At 33.5% G+C, this 22,701-nt stretch overlaps 1 protein-coding gene across 4 annotated transcripts in view; it reads right to left on the reverse strand.

Moving 5' to 3' along the window:
- The window catches only part of LOC140449314 (protein O-mannosyl-transferase TMTC1-like), a 1,384,234-nt gene that overhangs the window by 539,938 nt on the left and 821,595 nt on the right, over window positions 1-22,701 (reverse strand). The window lies entirely within an intron of this gene.

The raw sequence follows: 22,701 nt of genomic DNA on the forward strand, positions 1-22,701 counted from the left end.
GGATTTCTAAGAAGGTAAAAAGATTCTAACGATATCAAAACTAACGGTACCCTTCTAGCTAGGAACGTGATGAAATATAAAATCCTCGGAATTACGTTCTCTTCAGAAAAATTACGACAACGTGCCTTCGGTGATATTTAACAAATTTTTCATAAAGGAACCCGGCCTTAGAGCCGAAAGGAATTAACCGAGGATTACCTAAACCGTCGTTTTTAATAAGTCGGTTATTCCGTATGGGCCTGCAAGTAAATGAAAATAAAACTAAGATAATGGCATCAATACCCAACAATAGAGCCAGAAACATCGGCCACCAATTCACGGTTGATAATTCTACCTTTGAAGTGGTGGACAAATTCACATACTTGGGCTTCCTGATCACCAAGGAGAACGTCATGACGAAAGAAATCAAGCGAAGAATAATCCTAGCAAAAAAATGCTATTTTGGACTGAGTAGACATATGAGAAGCAGAAACTTAAGCCAAAAAACAAAAATAACCATATACAAAACCCTTATACAACCAGTGTTGATATATGGGTCGGAGACATGGACCATTTTCCAAGGCAGATGAAAATCTCCTGCTTATATTTGAACGAAGGATCCTGAGAAGAATATTTGGTGGCATCTGTGAAAATGATGTTTGGAAAAGGAGGTACAACTACGAGATATATCACAGATATAAACATATATTTTGTGGTAAAGACGTAGTATCCTTTATAAAAATAGGAAGACTAAGATGGGCAGGACATCTGGCAAGATCACAGCAGAACAACCCTCCTAGAAGAATCCTTATGTCACAACCTGTGGGAAGTAGAAGTAGGGGTAGACCAAAACTCAGATGGAGGGATGGTGTAGATGAGGATGTTAGACAAATAGGCGCAGCAAACTGGCAACAGTTGGCAATGGATAGAACTGACTGGCGTAATAGACTTGGGAAGGTCGAGGCTCTTTTATAGGGGTGTAGCACCAATGATGATATTGATTCCGTATTTTGAGGTAGTCTCCCAATAACATTTAACAACCCATTTGTGAATACGACCATCGGCGTATCATCCACAGGGGTAAAGGGATTAGAAATAATTTAATATATTAATTATAAAAAAAATGTTACAATGTATACATGGACCGAAAATGAGTTCCATAAAGAATCCAGTGAGGTAAGTTCCGCTTTATTTTTTCATTGACTTATTGAAACAAAATTTGGAAGGCTTTAAAACTTTGATATTGGTCTCCGATGAATACGGTGGTCAAAATAAAAATTGCATTACAGTCGCCACATGCGCTAGATGGTTTTTGGAAGTTATTAGCAACACAAAGTAATACAATAGTTCATATTCTTCCGGTAATTTCCTTATCATATATTCCATATTCTCCCTGTCTTGTGCAAAAATGACTTGATCATCTGCGAAAAGTAGTGAATGTAATATATTCTCTTGTACTGGTATGCCCATTGTTCGGCATTTTCTATACCATCTATCTTTTCAAAGCCTGATCTATATATATATATATATATATATATATATATATATATATATATATATATATATATATATATATATATATATATATATATTAAAAAGTGTAGGTGATCTCCAAACTTCACTTTCAGTGCCATGAGAAGCATAACGTGATGCACGGGTAATATGACTTTACAGCCACGAGAATCAAATATCGATTCTCACGCATCACAAATTATAAAAGCTGCGAGAAGCAGTTTTGGTTTCTCATATCAATGTATCGTTAATGCAGTTTGAAAATAGACGGCTGTAAGCAACAGAAACTCTATTTGGCCTCTGAAACATGTTAACCAATGTTTGATTCTCACAGCCTGAAAAGTGGGTTACTGATAAGAACTGTATACTCAAGTCAACTATTATTTATTTATTTTTTAACGAAAATTATCATTTTCATACATTGTTATTTTAATAAGAAATTAACAAAAACTTTATTTATTAATAAAAATTGCAAAATTTTAAAAGTTATGTTTATTTTGTACATTTGTGTATTTCAAAAAAACAACTCAAACAATAATGCTTATTACATTGTATACAAAGATATCCTGACTGAGGAGTTTTCAATTGAGCGTTTTTTCGTTCAGTTTTAGCAATATTTTCATAACAAACAACCCACCTTCGACGATTACTGGAGCCTACGTCTTCCAACATATGACTGTCGTTAGGATTAGGGATTTGTTGAATGGACTTTATTAGGCTTACTACAAGGTTCTCTTTGAATTTTGTTATAGTCATTTTCTCATTTGAAACTTTTTGGTGTAATATATACGAATTTACTAACGTAGTATCCACAAGCAGTTCAATTGCTAACTTTCTATACCACTTTACTCCCTTTCTCAATGAGGTGGTGTATGTTTTCATTTGGTCAAACATATCGATGTATATTTTATGTTTATTGTAGTCAGTTACAACTTTTGGCTTTTGGCTGTCTTCTGTGAGTTCGGCAGTGTGTTTTGTACTTAGAGTATAAACATCGCGTTTGTCTTTCCATTTTTGAATCACCACTCCTGTATTACTTTCAGCTGCAACTGTTTGTCCTTTTTGCAATTTTGTATCAATTATATGTTTGGGATTGAATTTTCGGTTGATTCTCAGAGTTCCAACTAAATGAGTGTTTCTGTTCTGTAATTTATGGGCTAGAGAAATACTGGTGTAATAATTATCTGTATAAATTGTACGTCCCTTATCCAGTAGGTTATTAGACAAAGTCAGTACTACATTTTCAGAGGACGATTGATTTGGTAGTTTATCCTTGCCAAAATAAATTTGGAAGTTATAGGTGTTTCCTTTTTCAATGCATAATTTCTACAGTTTTATACCAAATTTATGTCTTTTATTACTAATGTATTGCCGAAAACTCAACCGTCCTCTAAATGGTATTAATGATTCGTCTATACATATATTCTCTTTGGGAACAACATGTTTTTGAAAATTTTTTATTAACAGGTTTGTCAAAAGAGAAATTTTTTGTAATCTATCATCTGTTACTATTTCGTTATTATGAAAATGCCATGTCTTGAGTAATAATTGAAAACGGTTGCGAGGCATCAAATTTTTCATTTTATTATCGTACAGACTACTTTTAGACCAATAACTTTCAATTGTAGGAAAACGACATAAGCCCATCCAAATCAAGATCCCAATAAAACATTTTATTTCCTCAACATTTGTATCACGCCATTCAGAAATTCTGGCATGGGGTAATTTTACAGTACTTTTTAGCTGATTTGCATACCTGTTTGTTTCCGTCACCATTAATTCCAATACCTCGTCAGTAAGAAATAACTCATAAAAATTTAAAGGACCTTTCTCAAAATATTTACCGTGTAGTTCTGCTTTTACACCAACATCTATTTCAGTGAAATCAAATAATTTCATATACTGTCCACTCACGTCTTTCCACGATAAATTCGCACTATTATCAATGTGTTCACTTTCTTTATCCTCATCTTCGCTTGCTTCTAAATTATTTTCAATAACATTATTTATTGTTTCCATTACACTATCAGATATATTTCTTGATATACCAGAAGTACTTGGTTTATTTATTAATTTTACTTTTTTTTAATTGGTTCATTATCTAAAGAACTATCAGAATTACTAGGGAGAAACTCATCATCAGAATCTTCAAATGGTTCATTATCTTCATCTGAAAGATATTCCTGCCACAGACGATTTAATTTTTCTTGTTCTTTTTCGTAATTAATTTTCACAGTATAAAGATTTACACAAAATACTCAGAGAAATCGACTAACACCTACGGGCTAACGCTTTGAAATGAATAATATCCATTTATAGCGAAATTTGCGAAATTGCATTTTTGCAAGAAATGACTCATCTTGTGGGAATGGGCATAAAATTGTAATAAACGATATCAGATAACAAGACCGCGTGAATTATATGGACTTGTTTTTGTGTGAATCGGCATATGATGCACACGGCTGTAATAAACGATATCAGCCAACAACGCCGCGTGAATCATATGGTGATTCTCATCTCTAACAAACGCAAATTAACGTTTTTTTGAAAAGAAACGTGTAAATATATGCTTAGTTTTTAATTGTGTGTGTATATAGAGGGGAAAATATTTACGGCCAGAAGGACCCTCTTTTTCTCACTATGGTGGCAGTGTAAGTGTTAAATTTTTAATTACTTAAAATTTAATGAAATAATTAGGTAAATTTTGTGAACAACTAAAGCCAATGTAGTACAAATAAATATAAATAACAAAAAAAATAAAACTTTAATAAAACGTTAAAATTTTATTAAAAAATTCTATTTCCTGAAAAATTTATCAAAGGGGAGATTGATGGTTTTGCTTCTAGACCCCTCAGTTACCAAGGGAAATATTGTCAAACAGCTGCTTGGACCAAAAAGAGGTACTAAAAACATAAACAATACTAAGGATATTTTGAGTTTTTTATGAGTGATAATATGCTGGATATAATAGTAGCAAATATAAATATGTATATGCAATCGTTGGCTAATGACTATGCTTCCTCTAGAGATGTTAGACCTACTAATACAGATGAAATTCGAGCTCTTATTGACCTCTTGTATATTGCAGGAACATATAAAGCAAGTCATGTCATTTTGGAAGACTTGTGGGAAAGCAGCGGTGGAGGAATTAAGATATTTCTGCTCACGATGTCACTGAAACGGTGTTTTCTCAGTTTTCAAGTTTTTTCTCAGATTGATTAGGTTTAATAAAAAAATGACTATGAGCAGAGGAAAAAAAGTTAGATAAACTAGCATTAATTCATTAAAATCCTTTATAAAAGGTACATAATTTAAAAAAAAAAACCCAATCGGGCTATATCACAACAATAAAACGTTTTCGGAATCCATATTTCATCATCAGTGTCTAGGTGTACATGTTTTGAGCCACTAAATATCTGAGTTAAAGTTATTGGTTTAAATTTATTTTACATTATTCGATCTTATATGTTAAGATGTTAGAGTTACCAGTGAATTTGATAACATGGCAACGTAAGACTCTACATAAAGTTGCTGGTCCTGAGACAAAGTGTCTACGAGGACTTGACGGGAGTTGCTATCATCAAGTTGCTATCATGAAGTCCTCGTAGACACTTTGTCTCACGACCAGCAACTTTATGTAGAGTCTTACGTTGCCATGTTATCAAATCCACTAGTAGCTCATAACATATTAACATATAAAATCGAATAATGTAAAATAAATTTGAACCAATATCTTTTAACGGGTTTTTACCCAGATATTAAGTGGCTCAAAACATGTACACCTAGACACTAATGACAGAATATGGATTCTGAAAATATTTTGTTGTTGTGATATATCCCGATTGGGTTTTTTAAATTATGTACCTTTTATAAAGGATTTTAATAAATTTTTGTGATACATGGTATACAGCCAGCTACAGAAACTTAGTTTCCTTGTGGATTTTAGCATCAATTCGACAGTTTTTTAAATCGTTCGTTGACAAATGCAAAGATGTCTAAATTTGTAACTATTGACGAAACATTTGAAGCTTTTAGAGGGCGATGTTCTTTTTGGCAATATATATCCAGCAAGCCAAACAAATATGGCATTGAAATTTTTGCTTTGAGCGATGCCAAGATGTACACTACCGAGCATAAAATTAGGGTCACCCCGTAATTTGAATTTATTTTTGAAATTATTATTCTGTTTTAACTATTTTCGGTTGTAACATAGTTTACCAACGCATTGCTTTAAGAAAACAACGTTTTTGTAGTTTAAAGTTTATTAAAAATAATGGAAATGAAGAATTTTCCTTTAATATACTAAATATTGAAAAGGGACAATTTTATTTTAATGTGCTTTTTGTTAAAAAAAAGAAATTTTAAGAACTTCAGTAGCGAGTATTCCCTCCTCTAGCAGTGATAACAGCTTGCAAACGATGAGGCATGCTTTGGATCAGATTTTGGATCACATTTAGTGGAAGATTATTCCATTCTTACACCAATATGTCGCGAAGCTCTCTCAAATTTCTGGGTTCCGGCACATGACTCCGTAAACGTCTCTTCATCTCATCCCAAACATGTTCTATGTACTCAGTAACTACTCTAGCGGTGTGGGGCCGTGCATTATCATGCATAAATGTTGCGTCGTCTCCAAGAATAACCATAAACCGTAAAACATGATCCTCCAGAATCTGTGTCAGGTACCTGTGCGCTGTCAATGTCCCATTCTCGATAAAGACTAACTCCGTGCAAGCATCAAACGATATGCCTCCCCATGCCATAACTGACCCTCCACCAAATGGAAGACGCTCAGCAACACATGCTTAAGTATATCTCTCGCCTGGACGTCGCCACACTCTTACACGTTTGTCTGAGCCCGTAAGACAGAATCTCGATTCATCGGAAAACAATACACGACTCAAATCCTGCATTGTCCAAGCCGAGTGTTCTCGTGCAAAATTCAATCTGGCAATTCGGTGTTCACGGGAAAGCCACGGTTCAGTTACTCTAGTTCGAGAAGATAAACCAGCAGCATGAAGTCGTCTCCTAACTGTCCATTCACTTATGTTTACATTTCTCACTTCTTGCAGATGATTTCGAAGAGTTACTGCCGTGACCGTTCGGTTTTCTCAAAGCACTAGAAACGACAATGCGGTCGTCTCTAGCTGTTGTAATCCTACCTCGACCTGAACCAGGTCTTCGAGTAAGCAGACCGATCTCTTCGTACCGTTGCCATACTCGTTGCACACTTGAGAGACTTACACCAACGTTTCTCGCAGTTTCGCGCTGACCGTGGCCATCTTCTACTCATTGCAATACACTGACAGTGATAACAATACACAAAAAATTTACAATTGACGTTAAAACCATAGAAACAAAAACTGTGCTGATAACGGTTTTTAGGAATTAGACTAAGGGGCCCTTTTTATCTCAAACGCTTGTCGAAACAACAATGACAACAATTTTTTGTTTCAAGAAATCCATTAGTAAACTATGTTACAACCGAAAATAGTTAAAACAGAATAATAATTTCTAAAATAAATTCAAATTACCCTAAATTAGGTGACCCTAATTTAATGCTCGGTAGTGTATTATACTGCGAATTTAGACGTTTACGTTGGGCGTCAGCCAGAAGGGTCATTTGTTGTAAATACTTTAGTTTCTTCTGTTGTTGAGCGACTTATTCAACCAGTTTTGAATTCGGGAAGCAATATTGCGCTAAAAAGTTGCTCAAATCATACAGCCCTTTTCCAAAGTAATTTATTACTTTAGAACATTTAGAAATATAGAATAATATTAAAAAAAAAACAATTTTTCTCTGTATTCACTAGGTATAATACGTTAGATGACTACATCAATTTACCACTTTTTTTTAATATGCCGGTATTGAACACTTTTAATAGTCCACCCTTTCTAGCGATAATAAACTCCACCGCAAATGACCATCAGAATAGTAAATTGACATCAAAGCGATTCGAATAAACGGCGGGCAATTTACAACTTTGCAGTAGGGCGATCGAACGAGCAGATAAGTGCATATCTCGGGACTAACTTCACGCAAAGCTCTGCGAAATCGTCGAAAGAGGGACTCGGCCGACTTGCCCTTAGATCATCGCAGATTAGGAAAGTGGAATGCAAATTCTGTCTTCATATTTTCCACGCAGGTACAAAGATAGTATTTGTTTGTAAATTCTGGGATTTAATGCTAGATGCAAAACTTGAAAAGCAAAGAAACGTTAAAAGGGAAAATATATAAGAATTTTATGTTCGGTATATCTATAAAAAAAGTCAAATACTTTATTTAAAGTATGGGTTGAGGAGTGTTAAGTCTAGGTTATGTCAAAAAACACAATAATAACAGAACTGAAGCATAAATAAATGCAAAGAGGGCCGAATGATGACCTTCTTTTGAAAAGTTTTTTTTTAAAACGGGAACACTGTTACACTTACAATTTAAAATATACTAATCAGACTAAAAACATATCACACCAAACACAGGTGGTTTTGCGATGCTTTTTTTTAGTACATAAAAATGCAAAATTGCTGTTCTAGTACGTCGCCATTTACCCTCCTTTCACGGTCGTTACGACAAAACGTCGTAACGACAGATTGCCGTACATTCCATTAGCCCAACAAAGTAATATACGGTGATTACAGTTCTAAAGATTCCAGAATGATCGGTGCTGACAGGTGGTAACATTTTATTGAATGTGTGTGATCGAATATTCTAGATCTTAGCGGTCATTTTACTGTAACTGCCGCAATGATACGTAGTTTAAATATCAGCAAAAAAATACTTACTTGTATGTGTGTTTTATAGATAAAGATTTTGAAAGGATTCAAAATACTAATCTAATTGAAGTAATATAAAAAAAAAAACGAAATTGATATTCGTCGCTTACGAGTAATAAAAATCTATTGGAGATAAAAGAGACAAAACAACGTAGAGTGAGACATGGATGCCTCCTTTTACCATAAATGGTTAATTGATATTCTCACAAAATTTTTAAGAAATCTCTAAAAAATCAATAAGCGGTGAATTAATCTGTAATATTAGTTAGGTAGAAAGCACAGTAATTTTATACAATACATTGCAAGACCTCCACGATTTGCTGTAATATGTCAGCAAATTAGTAAGAAAAATGGATTTAGATATAAATGGAAATAAGTTGATAAGCTTAAGTGGTGGCATCTCGTCGATTTCCATATTCTGATGCAAACCTATTCAAAGACAAATAATGGAAGTTTGTTAATATTTGGAAAACTATTTTACGATAAAAATGAATTACGATAAAGAAATCAGACATAGAATTGAGTTAGCTCGTTCAATCTACACTAAAATAAAATCTCTTTTTTGCAATGATGTATAAATCTTAAGCTATGGTAGAATATGGTACATTTGACATATCGCCAACGCTTTTATACGGCATTGAAATCAGGACTATGAACGTAGCTACTATCAACCGACTTATAGAGAGATTTGAGATGTGTATTCACGAAATAACGATACTGTGAGTTGTTTAAGGTTTAAACAAAGAAGTCCTACAAAGTGTCCACAATATGCAGACACTGTAATTTACCATAAAATAAGACTATTAAAACTAGATGAAGAGAAGGAGCGAATAATAGTTGAAGAAAACGTATCCAATAACATATCAAGAGGTCTTCCTCTTCAGCACAATAGTACAGCACAAAACCTAAGCAAAATAGTACGCGCAGAAGAGACGCATAGTTTGTAGAAATTAATTGCAATGGTCATTAAAAATTCGTTTATTTTAACGTATCGATACTCGCTAAGAAAATTGTTATTAAAATACAAATTAAACAATTTTTTTTGCCTCCTTCAAAACTAGTTTGGCTTCATTAGAAACACATGTGGCGCCTCCATATCAGAGATACATTTGAAATCGCTCTTATTGGATTTTAATGTCGACACGGCATTCATCTTTTCACTCACGAACGTGACACATGCAGTCTTAGGCTTTTTTTGCTGAAAACTACTTAACCCTTCTTTCTCTCTCTTCCTATTCATGCTCAAATTTTGACTCTTACTCTCTGCTACTCTCTGTCTTATTTTTCTAGGCTTCTAAGTTTATCTAGGCACAGGTTAAATCTCCCTTGTTTCTGGTTTTATCTCTAAAATCCTTTTTATGTACATCTAAACTGCTCCATATTGTGCTGTTGGCATCGCCTTCATCGTTTCCGTTATATGTTGCAACCTATCTCCTAGCTTTATCTCAAGCGGGTTCCCATCTAGCACATGCAAGCAAAGACTTTGCCTTTTTCTGACTCTTATGTCCTTTTCCAAACCTGTAAAGATATGGCGGGAAACATTTAGGTATGCCCTCTGAACATACGCGTCAGAAAGTAATCCAATCGCCCGTATCCCAACAAAACTGCAAACCAGTTGATGATACAATAATAAAATTGAGCGCAAAGCTCAAAAATTTAATTATTGGAGTTTTTAGGCCGTAAATAATTAATTATGTATTCTCCGGTAAAAACGATAATTTTTATAACCTGTCTATTTGATCTTCATGTATCACTAAGGAGAAAACCAATAAGATAAACGATCATTTATGAATACCTACCTTGAAAAATCATATTATGACAGCTGCACCAAAAATCAAAATAATTATTGATGATAGAAGATTGGAAAAGAGATATGATACCAAAGTTACATTTGTAAATACAGTGTTCACAATGTAACTAATAATTATGGATAAGACTAAATACACGAATTTACAAGAAGTGTAAATTTCAGAGGAGTGACACTCAATTCGGATTTAGAATAGGACTAGGAACACGAGAAGCTCTTTTTGCCTTAAATGTGTAAACACAACGATGCAGAGATATGAATATAGATGTTTATGCATGTTTTATTGCTTATCAAAAAGTATTTGAATGCGTTAACCATTAAAAGATGATCGAAATTCTCAGAAGAACTGAAATTGACGAACAAAACTTGTTCGATTTACATCTAAATGTTTCCAAATCTAATATTCTAATATTTTTAAAGATACCAACAAACGTACATTTGTATACCAAGGGACAAATAATAGAACAGGTAACTTACATAAAATATTTGGAAGCAAATATCAACTGCCAGTGGAAAAAAAAAAAAAGAAATCCTATCAAGAGTCGAACAAGCGAGGAAAACACTCATGAACATGAAAACATTTTTTACAATATCAGACCTTATTCTAGAGCTTCGAATTTGAATGATCAGATGTTACGTTTTCTCTGTTTGGCTGTATGGCTGTGAAAGTTGGACAATGGACTCTGAAACAGAAAAAAGCATAGACGCCTTTGTGTATATATGTATACAGACGAATGCTGAGAATTCCACGGATACAAAAAGTTACCAATGGTGAGGTATTTCGGCGCATAAGTTAACAAAAAGAAATGCTGAGCATAATTAAAGAAAGAAAATAAAATACTTGGGTTATTTGTTGAGAGGTGAAAGATATGAATTACCCCAAACCATATTGGAAGGTAAAGTTCAGGGCAAAACATCAATTGGAAGACACCAGAACTCGTGGCTGAAAGACCTAAGGAGATGGTTTGACCGCTCATCCACAGGAATCTTTCGTGCAGCAGTTTTCCAAAGCTAAAATTGCCATTTGGATCGCCAGCCTTTGAATAAAGACGGCGCAATAAGAAGAAGAAGAAGACTAATTAGTACGGCAGTCGCCAAAAACGCAGTTGTCTTATTTTTGCTTTAATATCACCAAAACTATTACTTTATTTATTGAAATCCCTCTAAAATAGGCAGCATATGTAATTACGGCACTACATAAATACTAATATTTAAAGTCCGTAAAGAAAATAACCTAATAAGATGAACAGTAGCAATTGTATTTATAAAAAAAATTTAAATCATCAATAGTTTTTATTAGAAATTGAGTTACATTACGTCTTCCAGACACTACCAAACAAGAAAATTCCCTCATGGGAGATAGATAATTTATTTGGAAAAGTGAATTACGTCTCCGTGTGTCCTATGGGTCGTCGAAAATTTGTTGCCGGATCCGTACCCTTCTATCTTTAAGCACAACTTGAAAACTAAATTTTCTCAAGGCGGACAACTTTCGTTTTGTACATTTTCCTTTTGCTCTCGCTGAGTGCAATTTGGTATTTCTGAGAAGTTGCGATCGCCAGTGGCTCTGCTGTGCAGAGCTATATTATTAACAAAATGATTTAGGTTTTACCATACTTTTATATTATAGTTTAAACTTTAGTTTAAAATTTGATAAAATTATTTTAATTATTTCTCTGTTCTTAATGTGAAATTTTTAATAGGGCACCTTTATTGGGTGGCTTTTATTTTTTTTTGGCTGTATTTTGGGATCATCCCATGGTCTTCTCACTCACTGTAGAACTTACTGTAGAACCTGAATGGACCTAATTTATACCTAATTAAATAACGATGACTTGCAAATAACCAAAAACTAATAGCAATATTTTTCGATATAACCCAAGCCTACGATAGAGCATGGAAGCACTGTATTCTTATTCCAACTTTATTCTTAATCGCTTTGAATAGCATTATGGATGTAGTTAAAGCACCTATTAAGGCTAGTCTTTACACAAATTACATTGTTATTTATAGTAAATAACATAATGTAATGACAGCAACTAAAATTATACATAGTTTCCTAAGTCGGCTTTTTAATTAGACGATTAAAACGGGATTTGTTTGTTCTTTTAAAAAAACACGATACATTATTTTTAATAAAAATTAAACCCACCTCACAACTAGTCTAACTTTAAATAATTTACCTTTAGAACAATCAAAAGAAATAAACTTTCTAGGTGTAACTTTTGAGAGAACTTTAAATATAAATTCGAACATAAATAAACTCAAAATATAATCCAACAAAATTTGGGGTGCTAATTATAAAATTATAATTATAAAATACCACAAAAAATTAACAAGCCTGACTAATTGCCAAAGTCTTTAATTTATGAAGCGAAACTATTGTACCGACCTCAAGTGGTCAATACCAGAACTTTAAAGCAAAAATTCTTTCTAACACCGAGAAAACCACAATTTTAACGACAGTGTCCCGAGGTACAAGCGCCCAAAGGTACAACACTCTCCCCTACCTCTTGTCTTTTCTTCATTAGCTTAGACTCCATTATTGGACATTTTTGCACATGATTTTCTCTTACAGTTCCCTCACCTTTATGTTTTTTTTTTGTTTTAGATATATCATTAGTTGATATGTCGTGACCTAATTATATTAGTTAAACAATAAACATTTTTGAAAACCGTGTTTTTTGTGTTTACAAAAAATGACTGCAAATTATTTAGTTGTATAACTCAAAAACAAATTAACTATTTTCTTCTTATTCTAGTGCCGTCTTTACCAACGGTGGTTTTCTATAACCATTGCAAATTCGTCTCTATCTTCTGTTTTTCTTAAGAGCGTCTGTGTGTTTAACCCGGTCCAGTGGCGAATGTTTTTCAGCCAGAATATTTGTAGTCTAACAGGACCCCTTTTACTACAATTTTACCTTTCATAATCAGCTGCAACAACTCGGACTTATCATTTCTACGTATGTGCCCCAAATATGCTGTCTTTCGCCTTTAATTGGTGGTCAAAAGTTCTCTGTCTCTTCCCATGCTGTGAAACACCATTTCCTTCATAATATGATCGGTCCATGGTATCTTCAAAATTCTCCTAAAAAGCTTCATCTCAAAAGCTTTCAGTTTTCTCATTAAGCCAACATTACCAGTTCAGGCTTCGACACCATAGAGAAGAATAGAATATATATAACATTATACCATCCGATATCGGATTTGCGGATTGAGTCTTTGGTTACTTAGAAATTTCCTAATTTTCAAAAAGGCTGCTCTTAACTGCTCTATTCTTAAGCGAATTTCTGATTTCGGATTCATATCTTCCGTAATTCAGACTCCTAAGAATTTCATTTTGTCCTCTTGCTCAATATCTTCATTTTTTATCTGGATCCTTGTAAGGACTTTGCCTTTTTTACTGATAACCATGGTTTTTGTTTTCTTTATGTTTATTGTTAAACCAAACTGTTCTCCAGTATCACAAATTGTGTTTAGTACCGTCTGCAAGTCTGTCTCAATTTCAGTTCGAAGGTTGGCGATCCAAATGGAAATTGTAGTTTTGGAAACTGCTGCGCGAAAGATCTTTGCGGATGAGCGTTCGAACCATCTCCTCAGGTCTTTCAGCCACGAGTTCTGGCGTTTTCCTACTGATCTTTTGCCCTGTACTTTTCCTTCCAGTATAACTTGAAGTAATTCATATCTTTCGCCTCTCAACACATGACCCAAGTATTGCATTTTCCTCTCTTTGATTATTCTTAGTAATTCTTTTTGTTTACACATGCGACGAAGTACCTCAACATTAGTAACTCTTTGTGCCCATGGAATTCTCAACATTCGTCTGTATATATACATCTCAAAGGCATCTATTCTTTTTTCTATTTTAGAGTCCATTGTCTAACTTTCACAGCCATACAGTAAGACAGAAAAAACGTAACATCTGATCATTCGGATTCTAAGCTGTAGACTAAGGTCTGATCTTGTAAAAAATGTTTTCATGATCGTCAGCATAACAGATGTTATTTATATTTTCACCATTTATCTTGATCCCTTCTGTACAGTTTTTAAGTGCTTGCGTTTATAACTCTTTGGAATATATATTAAATAGTAATGATGAAAGTACACAGCCCTGTCTCATTCCTCTACTTATCTGTTGCGCATCCGTGCTATTTCGATATAAATTAACTATGCTTGTATTATATACCATTATAAAAGGAAACCATAAATGGATCGTTTTGTTGCCATTCTTAAATGTTTTCATATTTATAAATTTAATAAACAATATTGTTTACTATTTAATCTACCTTGCAATAACAATACTAGTTTAATGCCATGAGCTTTTCACCTGTGGCTAAGTACGATCCTGGCATATGTTATATTCGTCAATAATTATAATTCTACATGAAATAATTCTCGAAGCATCCAATACATTATCTGACGTCACAATTATTGACGCACTAAAAGAAGGCTCTGAGAAGAACCATATGCAGCCAAACACTGGGATTTTCCCGTTTTAATTTTTAAATATGAAGATATTTATTCTTCCTCGTTTCTTTTTACTAGAAGTCTGATAGACGATATCTGTCGTTTAGTGTTGAAAAATTTGACCTGTCTGGTTAAAGGATATTAATCTCGTTTAAATTTAGCAATGTTCTCTTTCCATAGCATCTTCATAAGTTTTAATAAAATATTAATTGCATCTTCATAAAATAGCAATTTACGAAATTCTCGACTGTTCATAGTGTTCATGTAATAATGAATATATCACAGACTTAAATCTTCTGTCTTTTTAATATTTTATCTTCAAATATTTCAATCACACTGACCAGAATATGATACTATAATATTACGTAGTCAAATATAGTCTCTGTAGTCAGCTGACGATCGCATAAAACGCGTGAAAACTTTTAAATACCTTGACACCACAATCAATGACCAATCGGATCCACAACAAGAGAAGAAAAACCCGAATACAAATAGCAAGACAAGCTTTTGTGAAATTCAGACCGCTTATATGTAATCAAAACCTAAATTCCGAAATACGCTACAGAATGGTTAAGTGCTACATATGGTCCATCTTGCTTTATGGCATGGAAACGTGGAAAAAGACGTTTTTGAAAAAAAACATCTATCAACAAACTTGAAGCATTTGAAATGTGATCATTGGGAAGAATGATGCGCATACCTTGGGTGGATAGAGTTCGAAACGATGACGTCCTTAAGAGAGCCGGCGTGGAAAGAGAACTCTTTGAATTAATTAAAAAACGCAAGATTGGTTACCTTGGGCACATATTGAGAGGAGCAAAATATGAAATACCACATCTAATCCTACAAGGGAAGATCGAAGGTAGGAGAGGAGCCGGCCGCAAACAATTATCCTGGTTAAGGAATATTAAAGAATGGACAGGAATACACAATACAGGCGAGCTGTGTCACGCTGCCAAGAACAGAATTCTAGTAATGAGATAGTCGCCTACGCACTTTGGTGTATGGCATGTTAAGAAGAAGAAGTCAGCTTCAACATTAGCAATCTTCTATCCTATTAAGATATAACCATATTTCGTATTTTAATTACGATTATAAATTAATTAAAAATTAACATTTAAAAACATTTATACTAGAGTTCTAAGCATAAATATTTTTTTCTTATGCTTTTTTTCTCCGTTCCTTCGACACAAAAATAATATTATTATGTTTAAATTTATTATCTATATTAATATCAAAATAACAAATATGACTATTGTGTTTTATTTTTATGGGTCGTTTATTGTCCACGATAACAGCGTCACGCAGTTTAAAGCTACATTCGATTTATTACCGTTTTCCTTTTTTGATAAATATAAAATAGACGGCAATACATTTCCGCAACGCGAGAAGAAGATTATAATAATGTGACTGTATGATTGCTATCGCGTTTCGAGAATTCCTCCTCGAACTCCTTTTTTTCTGCACGTCGAACGCGAACGACGCCACCATAAAGCTTATCTAAATATTTATAGGTATCATTCGGTTGAGTTGGGATAGAGCTGTCGAAAAGCATATTGCTCATATCTGGGTCTCCATTACGATTCGGATATTGGGTGAAACATGAGCGGCCCATTTACATTAGCCTATCAACACAAACAGAACAGAATGTTGGCCCTTTTGGTATTCTACGGGCTCAGAATATCTGTCGAACTTTGTATATTGTTATTACAGTTTAGTCACGGAAGCAGGATATATGTAAATGTGTATCCTGCTGTGAAATCCCTCTGCTTAGTGTCATGGAAGATGCGGCGGTAAATCTAGTATTGGGACTTGAATTTTAATTCCGCGACAAAATAGAGTAGACTGGGGAATTCACATTCGGTCGTCTATATTCAGACATCATTGGAAAATCAGTAAATGTCAAAATTGACAAAGACAAATCAATATTATACTAAAAAAATAAAAACACTACTATTATATTACAAAGTACTAAATTATTAATGTTTTGTAAAACAATAAAATAAAAATAAAAGAAAGATATCGACGGTTCAATTGCAAAACCTCGTCGATTTTTAGTTTATTATAATTAATACTTTTATACTTTGTCAGTTGATACTTTTACATACCTTTTATACGAAAGCTTGTAAGTCAATATTTAAAAGCCAAAGTGTTTTTCGCCTCTCCTCAAAAGTTACGTAACACTGACACTGAATTTTTGCAGTTTAACCGTCGCGTCGATAAAGTAAAGTCATATAAATACATCACTGTGAAGACCACGGCTCTAATTATGTAATTACTAAGGGGTTTTTAATCGATCCCGACCGTATTACACTTAAATTAGTATTTTTTATGTTTTTTGGTTTACTTTTATCATTGTTTATTGCGGAATCTTTGTCTAAATATAAATTTTAAAATTTCCATCCCTATGCGATTTGCTCCCAAATATCAATACACAGGAGAATCCTTGACACTTACCTAAATTCTTGAATTATTAGAATTTATCAGCAGAAAATTATAACGTCTAATAAGACTGTTTAGTAAATGTATAAATGGTGCTGTGTTTAGTCCTGTCAGCATTTGTACAGATATAATTCAAAAGTTTGGGTGTAAGGAATCGAACTTTAGGTTTTTATACAAATTTCTGCGGAAATTTGGTTAAAACCAAAACTTAAAAACGATTTATATGATAAATGAGATGCTCGAGATTCGTGTAGACCAAAATGGTTTATTGGGGGTGATTTGAATGGACATATTGGTAGAGAAAGACCGGGATAAAAAAAACGAATCGAGATTTGCGGATGGAAATAAGAAATGATAAAGGAAATAGCGTGTTTAATTTTGCAGTGGCATAATTTGGCTGTCAATAATACGTTTTACTTTATGATTACTAAAGACCAGTACGTTACCTACAGTGATTGGGAAAAGGGAAATATTTTGTGCTGTGTAAAAGAAGTCAGCTAAAAAGGTTAGCAACTGAAATGTGATAAAGGGTGACTGCATAGTTAGTCAAAACATATCGATGATAGTGGATACAGAGATAAAGATGAGACGGAATAAAAAGCAAGTAAAACACCAGAATGTAAAGTGGTTAACGTTGAAGTATAAGGATTTGGCAATAGTCTTTAACCCAGATACTCCTAAAACTTTTTATCTCAAAATTTTTAATAAATTCTGCTATGAATGGCTTTCTACTTCAATTATATACGAGTTTTACAAATAAAACTTTTCATTTAGGTTGGCCGTTTTTGAGTTATCAGGTGTATGTTATAACCAACAGTAGGAATTCAAGCTAATTAAGGATCGATGATTTCATTATACAATAAATGAAACTAAGTGTAAAAATTAAAGTTATTCTTTATTATGGTAACTAAAAAAACATTATTTAGGGTGAAGTGCAACATCGCACTTGTTACATCTAAACGCTGCCTGCTTATGACATACAACACACCTTGTTTGTTTCTCTTGATAAATAACGATATGGTCTAATCTATCGTACCTTGACTCAAAATGTGTAAGTTGACTTTTTTTTGACGGTCCACATTTAGTTGTTGTCTTATACATTTCCAGTAATCCTGACGCATGGCATCTTCTGAATGCTAGGTGATCCATTTTCCCATTTCTTGCTTCTGATACCTATTCTGTATAAGCTTATGTTTTGGTCTGCACTGTCTACTCCTCCCATATTTTCATTATATTTTTTTTATCATAAATGGCTGTGGGATGAGTATACTTTTGTTTTCTTTCTGCGAATATCTTTTCACCTGTAGGGTTGGCAGTGGTGAAGTAGCATTTAATGCAATAGTAACGACATTATTGTCGTTCCATTTAGATACTATAATATTTTCGTCTTCTACGAGTGAGTATTCAAATGCACCAATCTGATCTTTTTTGAAATACTTGGAATTTTTAGAGGACAACCCGGAACTCGAGTTTCTTGAATTGTTCCAATGCATTTTAAATTTCTTGCTGTTAGCTCACGTAGTAAAGGAAGTGAGGTAAAAAAATTATCACAGAATAAGTGAAACGGCGCACCTGGATTATCAGACTGCAATTTATCGGTAAATGAATAGGACACTGGCTCCTAATCCTAATTCCTTGTATGTATCAGAAAGTGGAGTTGTGACACCTTGATAATGTTCAAACCATTCGACAGTCGACATATCCCTGTTTTGTGGTTCCGACCCATAGTTTATAGCCCCATCTAATGGGTTTACCTCGGATAAACTGTTTTGATCCATGCTGCCCATAGTAAGGGACCATCGCTTCATTAACACTGATGTTCTTCAAATGGACGAAACATATGAAAATAAATAGCGGACGCATTTTAGCAAATTTATCGCCTTTTTGTAATTCGGTATTATGAGAAACATGTATATTTTGCATAATAAAATTGAATCTATCTCGCGATATAGCCGAATACACCAACTTACATCCTGCATCATCGTTGTTTTCTCAGTACATAGACCTTCGAGGAAATGAGAAATATCCACTTAGAAGTAATACCCAACGAAACACCTAATTTTATTTTGATTGATATCTCCAGAGCGATTGTGTTGAGATGCATATAGATTACTAAAATGTGTAATTAGGTCCACAACTTCATCATCAATGAAAAGGGGGAATAATTATAAAGGCATGAGAAAATTTTTTGGTTCACTTACTGGCTTCCAGTCGAAAGAATTGGGATAAATATTTTGTTTTTTCCAGGAATACTCTCTTTTTTCCTTCGGTTTAGGTTGTGGAGCACTTACACCAAAGCGAGACACACGTACAGACAACAGGAGGTTATCTTCACTATCAGAAACTTCAACTGTAGTATCTTCTGGACCCGAAATAATAATTTCATTCTGCCCTTTATCCTCCAACGGTGCACTATCAAAACAACTTCAGCTTGTACTCCTAATTGACTACCTGGAAGGTTATTTATGTCAATGTGGTTTTCATCCCCGGAATCTTCGTCGGTATCATATTTATCGGATGGAGGGAAGACAATAATACCATCAGGTAATGAAGATGGATCATCTAGGTGTTTAATCTCATATAACTCATTGAGAGACTCAATGGTTTCGTCCAATAACCAATAAAAAGTTACAAAATGTTATGACTGAGTAGCATGTTATCCTACCGTATGTTATAACATACAGTCGTTTTTGGGCATTATTTTTCCCAGAAAAAAGAATAAATATTGATAACAGTAATAACTATAGTAAAATATAATCCAAAATGAAAGTAAATGTTTAAACTTTCTGAAAATATAATGCCATAGTATCCTCAAAATACTTACTTCCTTTTATCCATTTTGTATATACCACGTGCGCCAATATTTATTGCAAATTTTCGACACCCTACTTAGCTAAACGTCGACTGCAGATAAATGCAAACCACTACTGATGCATATTTAAAAAGCAGGGTACGTTGTGACATCTAGTGAATAATAGTAAAAGTCGAATAATACAGGAGTTTGTAAAGCGTATGTTTTAACGGACAGTAGGAGTATCTGGGTTAAGAGTAGAGTGCTGGAAGAGCTTAAGGAATAAGATACGGTAAATGACTAGTGAGAAGCCAACAGTAAAGTTGTTTGGCGCATGGAAGATGAAGTGCTAGGAAAAACATCTAATAAAGGGCCTTCTAGAGACAAAGAAACTTGGAGGCGGAATAATGTAGTACAACAGAATGTAAGAGAGTAGAAAGAAGCTAGAAAGAGATAACAGGTAGACAGGCCTAAAAGAGAGATAGATAAGGATATATAAAAGGTAGTAAAGAGGGAAGTAAAGCGAGCTGTAGCTAATGCTAAGAAACGACCGTCTGCATAGCTATATTAAGTATTGGAAACACCCGATAGAATGAAAAGGTTATACAGCATTGCTAGTCAAGGGAAAAGTCAACAAAGGACTTGACCCACTTATAGCAAATAAAGAGTCGGATAAAAAAATGTGTTAAGAACCGATCTCGAAATATAGCAAAGATGGTATGAGTAATTTAGAAAGAAGCATAATGAAGAACACCATAGGAGAGATAAGGGATACGGGATACCAAATGAGAATGTAATACCGAAAATGGTGGGAGATAAAGTTGTCGAGACGTTAAATAGGATGAAGAACGGTAAGGCAGTAGGACCTGATAAAATACCCGCAGAGGTTTGAAAGGCTCTAGGAGAGGAATAGTTTTATCGAAAAAATCGAGATAAAGCTGAAAGGAAAGATATACAAGAATGTGGTGATATCTGCGTTGGTGTACTTCGGTCAACTGTGGCCTGATAAGAAGATTCAGGAAAATAGATAAAGTTTGCTGAAATAAAAAATTTACGGTGTGTTACGTTATAAACGTCACATCTTTAATAATTTATATTTAAATAATTATTTTATTTTAATTTCTTTATTAATTTATTAATTCCTTAACCTTTAGTTTTTTTTTACTATTTTTTCTTCAAAAATTAGTTGGAGCCCTCTCTCTTTCTGTCCGGTAGACTAAATATTCTGTTCTATCTTGACAGAAGAGCTAATTCCATCATAGGCATACGTTCTATGGCTTCTGTGCTATACTTCATTATAGTCACTCCCACTAATTTCAGTCAATCAGCTTTCAAACGTGGTGGGATATATTTTTTTTATGGTAAGATGGTATTTAATGGTCTCTCTGGAGAAATCTCTTGGGTTTCTGGAATATTTTATGGGATAATTTATTAAATTTAATGATGGATTAACCACAAATCCAACCAACTAAGACTGAAGCTGTCTTTAAAATCATCCAACCACCATCAAAAGCCATCAACAGCTTACCCTCAACCACATGAAGCCATAAGTATCAGTTTTAAATTTGTTTATTGTAAAGCTTTAGGCAGGGTTTGTTGGTGCAGACTAAATATTATTTTGTTTTATGCTGAATAAATATGATTTATTTATTGTTTTATTTGTTTTTGAATTAAACCAACTGAATTTTCATTGTTTAATTAATAGTTTAAGACACGACAGACTCACACTTAAAAGACTGCACTGGTTTGGTCATATCAGACGTAGAGATACAAACTATGTGGAATGAAGAATAGAGCTGTTAGAAGTTGCTGGAAGGAGAGAGAATAAAAAAGGTAACAAAAAGGAAAAATAAGAAGATTATTACCCTTTTATCTTTAAAAAAAAACGTTTAAAAAATTGTTGTTAAAGGTTTCACTAATTGCTTGTACAATAAGTTTAAAAAGTTTTCTAGTACGTAGAATTAAAAATAAGTGGAAAAATTTAATAATTCTGGAAATTTGCTTATTGAAACCGGAAAATGCTTTAAAGATTAAAAGTTTAAAATTTATTGAGCATGTATGAGTGAAAATAGGATAATATTTTACCTTAGCTAATTCGATTCGATGATAAAAGTACCAAAATTCAAACAAAAATGATAGATAAGTTAGCTCCAATAAAATAAGAGATAGATAAATTCGTAAAAAATTGCAGATTTTTTCAATATCTTCCAAACAACCCGGCAAAATATGGACTGAAATTTGTTACACTGTATGATGCAAAAACCTTTTATGTGCCAAAGTTTATCGCGTATGCAATTCGAAGGCCTCTACAGCATGTCAAATAAACTTACTGTGATTGCTTACTGCTTGCAGTAATAGGTACTCATCAAAAATTGACGTGTGGTAATTGCTATTCAAGTCATCAGCTAGCGAAATAATTATTGGAAGATACAATTACTATGGTTTTTTTTCTTTTGGTGGCTATTTGTTTCGAATATTGGCTATCATTCTGGCTATAATTATTTTATTAACGGATGCTTTAAATAGATTAGTTGTTGTTATGGAGGACCATTTACTCACGTTTTTTAAGCATGATATTCTTCTTCTCCCAAATTCCTCGCATTCCGAATACTTTGCCTTAAAAATTTTTTTTCATTAATCTGTATTAAGTGTCGTTTTCCATTATATGTCCGAAATATTCTAACTTTCTCCTTTTAATGGTATATATCACCTCTACTTTTTTTTAAATGTGTTTTTTGCCGAATTTTCGAAAAAAGACTTTTTATTTTATATATGTGTATACGACATCATTTAAGTGCGTCCTCCAGCAACAAATTTAACGTATGAGCAAAACAATTTAAATGTTTTCATTCAAAAACATATTTAATAGCTTTGAACATATTTGAGTCATGATCAGTTATTGCAAAATATAATTTTTGTTTTAGACCCC

Source organism: Diabrotica undecimpunctata, chromosome 1 (assembly GCF_040954645.1).
Source record: "Diabrotica undecimpunctata isolate CICGRU chromosome 1, icDiaUnde3, whole genome shotgun sequence".
Lineage (NCBI taxonomy): Eukaryota > Metazoa > Arthropoda > Insecta > Coleoptera > Chrysomelidae > Diabrotica > Diabrotica undecimpunctata.